Raw genomic sequence first — 11,951 nt, forward strand, 5'->3', positions numbered from 1 at the left:
GTAAGACTCGATCACAAGACCTTACCGGAAAAACACACACACACGCTTTACCAATTGCGGTACTTTCAATTATTATTTTATTTCAGTTATTTAATCACATGGGTGTATTGGAAAGGGCTTTTCGTACAGATGCTGGAGATAGATATAGAGAGGGGGTCAATTATTATTTTATTTGAGTTATTTTATCACATGGGTGTATTGCTTTTCGTACACATGCTGGAGATAGATATATAGGGAGGGGGGAGAGAGTAGGTCTCAAAAAAAAATGGCTGCGGTTTGTGCGTCCACCATGGCGCCCTGCACGCGCCCCGATGGGAGGGGCCGCTTCGGGCGCTACGGCGGACAATATGTGCCGGAGGTTCTTGTGCCCGCCCTGCACAAGCTGGAGCAGGCCTTCCGCTCGCTGTCCGCCCACCCGGCCTTCCGGGCTGAGCTGGCCGACCTCCTGCACGACTATGCCGGACGAGAGTCCCCTCTCTACTTCGCAGAGCGGCTCACACAGCATTACCACCACCAGCATGGACGGCGGCGCCCAGGACCCCTCCTCTACCTCAAACGCGAGGATCTCAACCACACGGGCTCCCACAATATCAACAACGCTCTCGCCCAAGCCCTCCTGGCCGCCCGGCTTGGCAGACGCCGCGTGGTGGCGGAGACGGGCGCCGGCCAGCACGGCGTCGCAACGGCTGCCGCATGCGCCCGTTTTGGTCTCAAATGCGTGGTCTACATGGGCGCCCACGACATCACCCGCCAACCGCTCAACGTCTCACGTATGAAACTCCTAGGGGCTGACGTGAGGCCTGTGCACTTGGGCACAGCCACCCTCAAAGACGCTATGACGGAGGCCATCAGAGACCTTGTCACAAATCTAGAAACTACCCATTACATCCCAGGATCCGTCGTCGGACCCCATCCCTTTCCCATGCTGGTCAGGGACCTCCATGCTGTCATTGGTGAAGAGACTCGTCGACAAGCTCTCCACAAGTGGGGATTCAAGCCACATGTCCTCCTTGCTTGTGTAGGAGGAGGTTCTAATGCCATTGGCCTTTTCCATGACTTCATCAATGATGATGATGTAAGGTTGATTGGAGTGGAGGCTGGCGGATTGGGCATGCGCACCGGTATGCATGCATCCACCCTCACTCAGGGTGACATAGGGGTTTTTCATGGGGCTATGAGTTACTTATTACAAGATGATTATGGCCAAATAGTAAAGACACATTCCATTGCTCCTGGCTTAAACTACCCAAGTGTTGGACCAGAACATAGCTTCCTAAAAGACATTAATCGAGTTGAATACTACAATGTTACTAACGAAGAGGCCTTAAGTGCATTTCATAGGCTAGCAAAGCTTGAGGGCATCATACCAGCTTTGGAAACATCCCATGCATTAGCTTACTTGGAGAAGTTGTGTCCAACTTTGAAGCCTGACACAAGAGTTATAGTGAATTGTAGTGGGAGGAGTGATGATATGGATATTCCACTAGCTATTGAACATATGAAATGAATGTTTATGTCATTTTTTAAAAAAAAAATGCATTGCCTTTAAAAAGAATGCGTTGCCAAAAAATAGGGTGTGCATCCTATAATTTTTTAGGACTTTTCTATTGTCAAGTTTGTAAATTGAGGCATAAAGCTCAGTAGGTCATATATGAATTCCTCCTCCTCTTCTTCCTTCTCTTGTTTTTTATGATGGCATATGTAAGGAGCATGCACACATTCCACATATCTAAGTACCACAAAGGGCACCTCTCTCCTCTGAAGTTAGCAAGCAAGATGTGTGACAAGATTTCATACTATGTTTTAATGTACTTATGAATTCAATGTTTACATTTTAAGACCTCATTTATGTCACTTTAGGGTTTTATTATGCAACATGTGATGAGAGTGGTGCATGGAGATGTTTTGAATATTTCACAAAATTAAAGCATGTTTCATAAGGTGAAGTACTTAGTATAATCATGTTTCTGTTTTGCAACACAAGCAACAACACCAACACTCTTGTTCACATTATTATAAAGGCATTGTTTGTCAAATTTCATGTGTACTATAAGAAGACGAGGGCACTAGAGAAATGCTCCTAATGTTGCTTGAGGACTAAATTTTAAAAGTGTGGTGGATGAGTGTTGCATGTGTTACTATTTGCATCACTAATAGTGTTGGTTAACCACTTCAATGGTTTACATGGTTTCACCTACCTCAACTACCATCTTACTTGCCCGAACGTGCACCTATCTTTTGTAAGATAATACTAAAGCAGCCTTACCATGAGCTTAATGCCAAAAAGGGAAGTGGTCGAGAACTATTTTTAAGTTTTATTTGTCCTACTATGAAACTAGTCAATTGTATATAAGTCATTTTTAACATTGAGCAGTACACATTCATTCCCTTATAATATAATACTTGTGAGCTCTCCTTCTCCTCCCAACCCTCTTGCTTGTGTTTTTTTGAATCTTGCATGCTTGCTAGATAGGTTTGTTTGTAGGCTTCTCCCTCTCATTAGGCTTGTTTGTAGACTTGCTATAGATAGGTTTGTTTGTAGGCTTCTCCCTCTCATTAGGCTTGTTTGTAGACTTGCTATAGATAGGTTTGTTTTGTAGGCTTCTCCCTCTCATTAGCTTCTTCTCCACCCCCTTTTGTGAGATAGGTTTGTTAGTAGGCTTGATGGTCGATGCTTGCTAGATAGGTTTGTTCGTAGGATTCTCCCTCCACCATGAAGGATATCTCCTTCTTGCTTCCATCTAGGAAAAGGAAGCTCTACCTTTACACCCTTAGCAAAGGAGCATTCTGGTGGCATTCCCATGTGATAATGGAGCGAGGATGCAACGGACAAGCTAGTGTACCCACACGAGAAGTTGCAATGTGGCTCTACGGTAAAAAGCACCAAACGACACTTGATTTAGCAAGCCTAAGGTAAGCTTACTCTTGACTTGAACATATTTGCCACGACCGATGGGGAAAAGCCTAGGGCTCAACTCCTCCATTCTAAGCTATTGGGATCAATAATAATGCCTTATATTAATTATATGAAGCAAATCCTAAGATTTAGCTATGTTTTTCCATCCATTCCAAGCTATTGGGATTGCCCAATATTGCCTAGTGTTGATAAGGAGGTCACACTTTTAAAAACATATAGTTTTCAATTTTGGAGCCCTCAATGTGTTGGTTGTTTTTTATTTCGTTTTGAAGCTTGTTTACAGTTGGACATTCTAGTGGCATAAATTAGAAGAGGAAAACCCTAATTTCTTGGTGATTTGCATGATTTTGAAGCCCAAAAGGCTTATATCTCTAGCTTAGCATTTGTGATAGGAGTAGAATAATCCACTCCAAAAACATAAGTTGCATTAAGCTCGATTAGGTGTGAATTAGAGTGGGAAGTTAATTTTTGTTTATGCATTTCATAAATTTTAATGCATTGTTGGAATTGGTAGCTTAGAAGCATGGAAAATCAACAAAAAACAACACTTCATCACTTGCATAAATAACTTACAAAATTTAGTACATGAATGAGTTGGTGCTACAACTATGCCATAACTCTAGTACACCAAAGTCGTAGTCACACAGCCTATAAACCACATGTTGTAACAACTCTGTTTAGCCGCCTGATCCTCTGTGTAGAAATATACCAAACCCACATTACTTGCTAGAACCCTCTCCCTTACAAAATGATAATGCATCTCAATGTGATTTATCCTAGCAAGATAGATTGGGTTACTGGCCAACACATTACTTCTCAGTGTGATTTATTTTCTTCACTTGAGTCTGCTTCTCAAGAAGGAACAATCACATGTGTAAATAATTCCTCATATCCAGTAAAAGGAGTTGGTAACATTGTTTTCACTACTATAAATGGTGGGACAATCACTCTCTCGGAAGTCGCTTGTGCTAGGGACCAAAAAGGATTTATTATCAGTCTCCTACCATTGCTAGGGTAGGCCTAATGGTCAGATTTATTGATGACAAGTATATAGTTCATGACTAGAGTGATGGAGACATCATTGTGGTATCTGGTACTGTAAGCCATGGGCTTTATAGGTTGGACATATATGAGATATTGGCACATAATGCTTGTTTAGTTACTACCACATGTGCTATGAGTGACATGGATCTATGGCATGCTTGCTTTAGTCACTTGAATTTTGGTAGAGTTTGTTTTCACCTTAAAAGGAAAGAGATGGTGTTAGAGTTGCCAAAGCTTGAGGCCTCCATCAAACATATAGGTGAGGGGTGTATTTTGGGCAAGATGAACGGGCATCATTTCGAAAATATGGATTAATTAGGGCTATCAAAAAATTATAATTTATACATAGTGATATATGTAGTCCCATGAGAACACCATTGATTGCGGGGGATATCTCTACTTTGTGACTTTTATTGATAACTACTCCATGTACACTTGGGTGTATCCATTGAAGAAAAAGTCAGAGGTTTTTACATGCTTTAGACACCTTGTTTCTATGGCTAAAAATGTGTCAACATGTAAACTTGGCACCCTTCGTACAAATCAAGGGGGAAACAAAGGAGTTTCATATATACATGGCTGAAAGAGGTATAAAGTATTAATGCACATTGCCTTATACACCTCAATAAAATGGTGTGGCATTGAGAGGAAGAACATATCTCTCATGGAGATAGCACATTGCATGGTTAAAGGCCAAGATATACCTCATGTTTTTTGGCCGGAGGCAATTCCGTGTGCCCCACCAAGGCCTTGTAGATAGCTACCCCTTCTAAAGCTTGGAATGGCAGGAAGCTCTCTGTGGCTCATTTGCATATCTTTGGTTATCTTGCTTATGCTCTTATGCCTTAGTAACAACATGATAAGCTAGATTATAAGGCGATAAAATGTATTTTTGTGGGATACAATTTAGAATGCAAAGGGTATAGACTCTACCATCCAACCACAAAGCAAATTTTGGTGAGTAGAGATGTTGTCTTTCTTGAGAACTCAATTCAACCCATGCTTTTATGTAAAAAACAACAAAATGTATGCTCACAATAGGACATCTTTGATACACTCCATGCTTTGTGCAAGCATGAAACACTAGGTTCCTTGCACCAATGGCTAATGCACTTTGGCTATTAGTGAAGATGAAGGTGGGGAACTGCTACTCAATACTAAGATCTGCCAAAACGCATCTGATCCATACACACTCCACATTCACTCTAAACGCTATCGTGTACTCAGCTTCGCTGTAAAAGCTACCGTATACTCAGCTTCACTATAAAAGCTACCGTGTACTCAGCTTCATAGCCTGAAGTGGCCATTGTTAGGCTACTACTTCGTGAGCCATGATATACATGAATCACCAAGGTGAAAGCAAAAGCCACTAGTGACACTCGCATGTTATAACATCTAGCCCAATTGGAATCAATGAAAGCATCCACCCCCTTAGCATAGAATAAGCCAAGGGACTGAGTGCCTTGTAAGTATCTGAATACTCACTTGGCAGCCTACCAATGCTTACTTCCGGGACTATGCATAAAACTGCTCAACTGGGAGACCCCAAATTGCATGTCTAGCCTCGTATTACATAGATAGAGGAGCCTTGAAAGCTGAAATCTTCTCCTCATTAGGGCCTATGAACAACTTGTCATCAACATTTAAAACGATGATCAAAAAATATTCTTTGCTCCCCTTTACATAGAGGGTACTTTGAGTTGGACTATTGAAAGAACCATTTGCAACCAAGTATGCATTTATCTTCTCATACCATGCTATGGGAGCCTGCTTAGGCTATATAAAGTTTTTCTTAACCTGCATACTTTAGATTCTTACCTCTTCACAACATAAACCTTTTGATATGTAAGTCACCATTTAAGAAGGTAGTCTTGATATCCAACTAATGTACATCCTAACCATGATGCATTGCCAATGCAATAATACACCTAATAGTAGTCACACGAGACATGGGTGCAAAGGTCTCATCATAATCTATGCCCTTCTCTTGAGCATAACCCTTTGCAAGCCTTGCCTTGTAGTGATCAATGGTACCATCAGCTTTATGCTTCAGCTTATAAACCCACTCCATATTAATGGACTTTTTATCGTAAGGTAAATTTGCTTAATACCAAGTGCCATTTTTTAGGATTAAGTCGTGCTTATCCTGTATAGCCTACATCCAAGGTTTAATACCAAGTGTCATTTTTGAGGATTGATTCGTACTTATCCTGGATGGCCTGCATCCAACGATCATTTTCATATGCTTCCTCAAAGGAAATGGGTTCCTCTTTATCACATATACTGTTGAGATATCGAGCTCATCTAGTGAGGTGGTGGACACTGATGACCCGCCTGGGGGATATGCCCCACACTTACACCACTGGCATGGTTGGTGAGATCATGGGTGATATGCGGCCAGTGGGCTGATAGGCTGTGTGATAGCCATTCTAGAGCTGGCATAGTTATAGCGCCAGCTCATTTAGTTGGGTTCACACTATAGAGAACCCTAGTATGTATTTGGTTGAGTACCTTTTCATATTGTGTGTACTCTTATCTTTGTATATGGTGTGTTGAGTGTTGTGTGAAGAAGAAGACGATTTTCAACCTCTCACCTTATGTGTTCTCTTTTAGGGTTTTGTGAGTGTGAGTGTGTGCTTGCAAGAGCTCAAGCGCTCTTCTCCCCTACATCTTTTCATGGTATTAGAGCCTCGTTCATGCTAAGGGCTAAGCTGCAAAGCAAGAGAAGCAGTATGAGGGTAAGAGCTTCATCTACTCTTCCCTATTTGTGTTGGCTTGTCGAGAGCTCTACGGAAGGCACCGGCAAATGATCTCTGATTGAGGAGCTTTCTTCGCGGGAGTAAAGCTATAGGGCAACTATACTGTCCTATCGGTCCTATATTGGACGAATTTTTTGAGCCGAAAACGCGTTTCGGGCATGTTAGGACCTCCGTTTTTCAAAAAGCAGGCGATTTCGAGCACTGCACGGGTAAGTCATCGATTCTATGCAGAACTTTGTTTTAAGAACTGCAGGAAGACAGATTGGTTGTGCAGACATTGCGTGTGCTGCAAGGAGGTTAATAGTTGCCATTGGGTGTATGTATGCACATTGAGGTCACTGGTTGTGACATCTGAGTGTAGTACAATACCGTTGCAGAAAATACAGCAGTTTGTGCAGGACAACCAGAGTGCTGTTTCTGGTAAATTTGTGTCTGGCAAGATGTCAAATGATGGCATAAACCAAATTGTTGCTGAGAAGCTTGACAAGGACAATTTCCATGCTTGGAGGTTGAGGTTGACAAATCTCCTAATGGGAAAGGGTTACTGGGACTACATAGAAGGTGAGCATGAAGAGGCACCTGAGATACCGGAGATTAATCCGACTGCTGCAGATGTGAAAGAGTTCAAGGATTGGAACCAAGGAGCCAGAAAAGTTAGGTATTGTCTCTCTATCAGTATACAGGACACCATGATTGGGCACATACAGGATGCCAAAACCCCCAAGGAGGCGTGGGACACCTTGGTAAAACTCTATGAAACGAATACCAAGGCACGAAAGATACATTTGAAGAATGAACTTCATACTATGGAGAAAAAGAGTATGTCTGTGAATGACTATGCATTGAAGATCAAGAGTATTGTGGAATCCATTGCATCTATTGGCATTTCAGTAGATGATGATGATAAGGTGGAAGTCTATCTACGTGGTCTCGGGACACAATACAAGGCGTTCAAGACATCTTTTCAGACTCGAGAAAACATTCCCAATTTCACAGATTTGGTGTCTATGTTGATTTATAGAAGAGAGAGCTTGGGTGAAGACTAACAGTTTTCACAAAACAAAAACAGTTCAGAGCAATAGGCCTTCTACACAAGTTCAAGAAGAGGACGAGGTAGAGGAGGCCGTGAACACGGCCAAGGAGGTGGCCGAACAGGTAATCAGAATTATGGCCAGGAGCAACAACAACAGTCCCAGAATTCACAACAACAACAACACACAGGTGGAAGAGGCCAATTCAGAGACAGGGGGAGTCAAAGAGGTCGTGGAAATTGGCAAAGGCAGTATAATGATACACGTGGATGCTTTTATTGTGGTAAGCCTGGACATGTGCAGGCAGATTGTCATAAGTAGGCTGACATGCAAAATGGAAAATTGCAGCAAAACAACTATGCATCTTCAAGCAGAAACAATGAGGATAATGAAAGGTTGTTTGTTATGCAGCATGTCGTTAATGCCATGTCTGAAAATGTTGAAGCAGCACATAAAGATGATGTATGGTACGTTGATTCAGGTGCTTCGAACCACATGACAAGTCATGGGGAGCGGTTCAAGGAGATGAAAAACCTTGAAAGACTAGGTTTTGTGGAAACAGGGGATGACACTACTCATCCAATTGCCCATGTTGGAGATGTGCCATTGTCTATGCAGGATGGCAAAGTGAAGTACCTTGTAGATGTACTTCATGTTTCGAACATATCAAAGAATCTGGTTTCAGTTGGCCAGATGATTGAGCAGGGTTTGCAGGTTCGGTTTAACCCTGATGGTTGTTATGTTGAAGACTTTAAAGACAAGTGCATATTGGTTACAAAAGGCAACAGAGTGGGGCAGAATGTTTACATTGAATGTAAACATGCCTGAAGTGAGTGTGCTGCGATGTTTGCAAATGGTTCAGGAATTGTTGCAGACATAGACATTTGGCATAAAAGAATTGGACATGTGAATGTGCAGAGAATGAAGTCTATGCAGACTAAAGGAATTGTGACAGGGCTGCCAAAGTTTAAAGTTGAAGGTACGCAGAAAATATATGAAGCATGCCAATTTGGAAAGCAAACAAAGCATGTATTTTCATGTGAGTAGAAATGCACTAGATGTTGTGCATTCAGATGTATGGGGTCCTACGAAGACCATGTCTATGGGAGGCTGCAGGTATTATGTGACATTTATTGATGACCACACAAGGAAAGTGTGGGTATACTTCAGGAGAAGAGTGAGGTGTTCACTCATTTTTAGAATTTCAGAGTTATGGTTGAAAAGCAAACAGGGAAACATGTAAAGTGCCTAAGGTCAGATGGAGGGGGAGAGTACTTCTCCAATGAGTTCTCTGAATTTTTAAAGAAGAATGGTATTCAGAGATAGTTTACATGCAGATACACTCCGCAGCAAAATGGAGTTGCTGAGGATGAGCGAAAAAACAGGCACATTGCTGAGATTGCATGAGCATTGATGGGAGAGAAGAATATGCCGCATAGCTATTGGACTGAGGCTGTTTCTACAACAGTTTACATCATGAATAGGACTCCAACTATAGCCATACATGATGTAACTCCAGAGGAGAGGTTTACTGACAGAAAACCTGATTTGTCTCATCTGAAAGTCTTTGGATGCATTACATATGTGCATGTGCCAGATGAGCTAAGAACTAAGCTGGATCCAAAAGCTGAAAAATGTGTGTTTATTGGGTATTCCTTTGAGCAAAATGGATACAGGTGTTATAACCCTGCTACTACACATGAGTTGAGGGTAAGCAGGGATGTTGTTTTTGATGAGATGATCAACTGGTATGCTACTGAAAAAGAAGCTGTTGGGGCTAATGTGAGTGGAAATGTGGTTCCACAAAATGCAAGTCAACAATCACAGTCTTTGAGTGGACCAGGAGAGTCCTCGTCTAGTGGTTCAGTTGATAGACCATGGAGTGGCAGGCTGCGTCATAATACCAGTCCTGCAAATGTGATTAGTACATCACATAAAGGAAGGCAAAGAGAAAGTGGTTGAGCCCCTTAGTATGCCTGACATTTCTGCACGGCATTCTCATGTTGATGGAGAGTCTAGTGGCTCAAAGATGAGCCTTGTGAGGATCTTGGGATACCAGCTATGAGAACACCTGGTGTAAAGAAGGCTATGGAAGTCATGAATACAAAGTTGCGAAGATCTGGGAGAGTGAAGAATCCTGTGCAGAGGTTTACCTATGATGGTTATGTGGCACATCACTATGCATACATGGCAAAAGTTGTATAGGTTGTAGAGCCCACATGCATTGATGAGGCTATTGGAAATGTGTGTTGGGAGAAAGCTATGGATGAGGAGATGGATGCACTATATGGAAATGAGACTTGGGATTTAGTGCAATTGCCTGAAGGCAAGAAAGCCATTGGATGCAAGTGGGTGTACAAAGTAAAATATAACAGTGATGGAAGCATAAGCAGGTACAAGGCTAGATTGGTAGCCAAAGAATATGCACAGACATATGGTTTTGATTATAAGGAAACTTTCAGCCCAGTTGCCAAGATGGCAACAGTGAGAGTTCTCATAGTAGTGGTGGCTGCATCAAAGCAATGGTCTTTACATTATATGGATGTAAAGAATGCATTCTTGGGGATTTGCAGGAAGAGGTGTATATGTTGCAGCCACCTGGTTATGAGGATGTGAGTCACCCCGAGCATGTTTGCAGGAAGAGATGTATATGTTACAGCCACCTGGTTATGAGGATGTGAGTCACCCCGAGCATGTTTGCAGGTTGAAGAAAGCCTTGTATGGCTTAAAACAAGCACAAAGAGCATGGTTTGACAAGATTTCTAAATATCTTGTCACTATTGGCTTTCATGTAGCCAATGCAGATTTCTCGTTGTATGTGAGACAGAGTGATAGAGGGGTTGTGCTTGTTGTCATCTATGTAGATGACCTGATCATTACGGGGTACAATGATGCAGAGATCTTTGATGTAAAGATCTTGCTTAGACAGAAGTTTGAGATGAAGGATTTGGGGGAGCTCAGATATTTCTTGGGCATTGAGGTGATTAGGTCACCACATGGTATTGGATTACTGCAGAGACAGTATGGCTTGGACATGTTGTCCAAGTATGGTATGACAAGCTGTAAGCTTATCTCAGTGCCATTAGATCAGAATGGCAAGTTGAGTGCAGATTCAAGAGATATTTTGGAGGATCCTACTATGTATAGGTACATAGTAGGAAGCTTGATCTACATGACAATCACCAGGCCAGATTTGAGCTATGCTGTTAGGTTGGTGAGTCAGTTTATACAGGTTCCTTGAAAGCCGCATTTGGATGCATTGAGACGCATACTGAGGTATGTGAGGTCTACTTTGCATTGTGGACTATTTTATGAAACTGGGACAGAGATATGTGTACATGGGTACACAGATGCTGATTGGGCTGGTAGTATCTCAGATAGATCTACTAGTGGCTTCATGTTTTCTTTAGGGAGTGCTGCTGTGACTTGGAGCAGTAAGAAGCAGCCTACGGTTGCTCTATCTAGTACAGAGGCCGAGTACAGAGGTGCTGCTATGGCAGCATGTGAGGTAGCTTGGTTGAGAGAGCTACTTGCAGATTTGGATCTATTAGTGGTACACATATGCTGATTGGGCTGGTAGTATCTCAGATAGAAGATCTACTAGTGGCTTCATGTTTTCTTTGGGGAGTGCTGTTGTGACTTGGAGCAGCAAGAAGCAACCTACGGTTGCTCTATCCAATACAGAGGCCGAGTACAGAGGTGCTGCTATGGCAGCATGTGAGGTAGCTTGGTTGAGAAAGCTACTTGCAGATTTGGGTCTATCACTGGATAGATAAGTTGTCGTTTTCTCTGACAACATTAGCAGTATACAGTTGTCCAGGAACCTAGTTTTTCATGCCAGCACGAAGCATATAGAGGTCCACTACCATTTTGTCAGAGAGAAGGTTTTGGCAGGAGACGTTGACCTTGTGTTTATGTCAGCACACAGGATCAGGTCGTTGACATCTTCACCAAAGCATTGGGTACAGAGAAGCTTCGTAGATTCAGGGCTTCGCTTGGTGTACATGATATGGAGTTGAGCTCGAGGGAGAGTGTTGAGATATCGAGCTCATCTAGTGAGGCGGTGGACACTGATGACCTGCCTGGGAGATAGGCCCCACACTTACACCACTGGCATGGTGGGTGAGATCATGGGTGATATGCGGCCAGTGGGATGACAGACTGTGTGACAGCCATTCTAGAGACTAGCATAGTTATAGT

The 11,951-nt window shown here is 42.5% G+C and overlaps 1 pseudogene; it reads left to right on the forward strand.

Annotated features, from left to right (window-relative positions):
- The first annotated feature begins 281 nt into the window (after positions 1 to 281).
- On the forward strand, positions 282 to 1,507 carry LOC147618498 (tryptophan synthase beta chain 1 pseudogene; annotated as a pseudogene).
- The last annotated feature ends 10,444 nt before the right edge of the window (positions 1,508 to 11,951 follow it).

Source organism: Cibotium barometz, chromosome 35, assembly GCF_041138505.1.
Source record: "Cibotium barometz isolate CiBa-2024 chromosome 35, ASM4113850v1, whole genome shotgun sequence".
Classification (NCBI taxonomy): domain Eukaryota; kingdom Viridiplantae; phylum Streptophyta; class Polypodiopsida; order Cyatheales; family Cibotiaceae; genus Cibotium; species Cibotium barometz.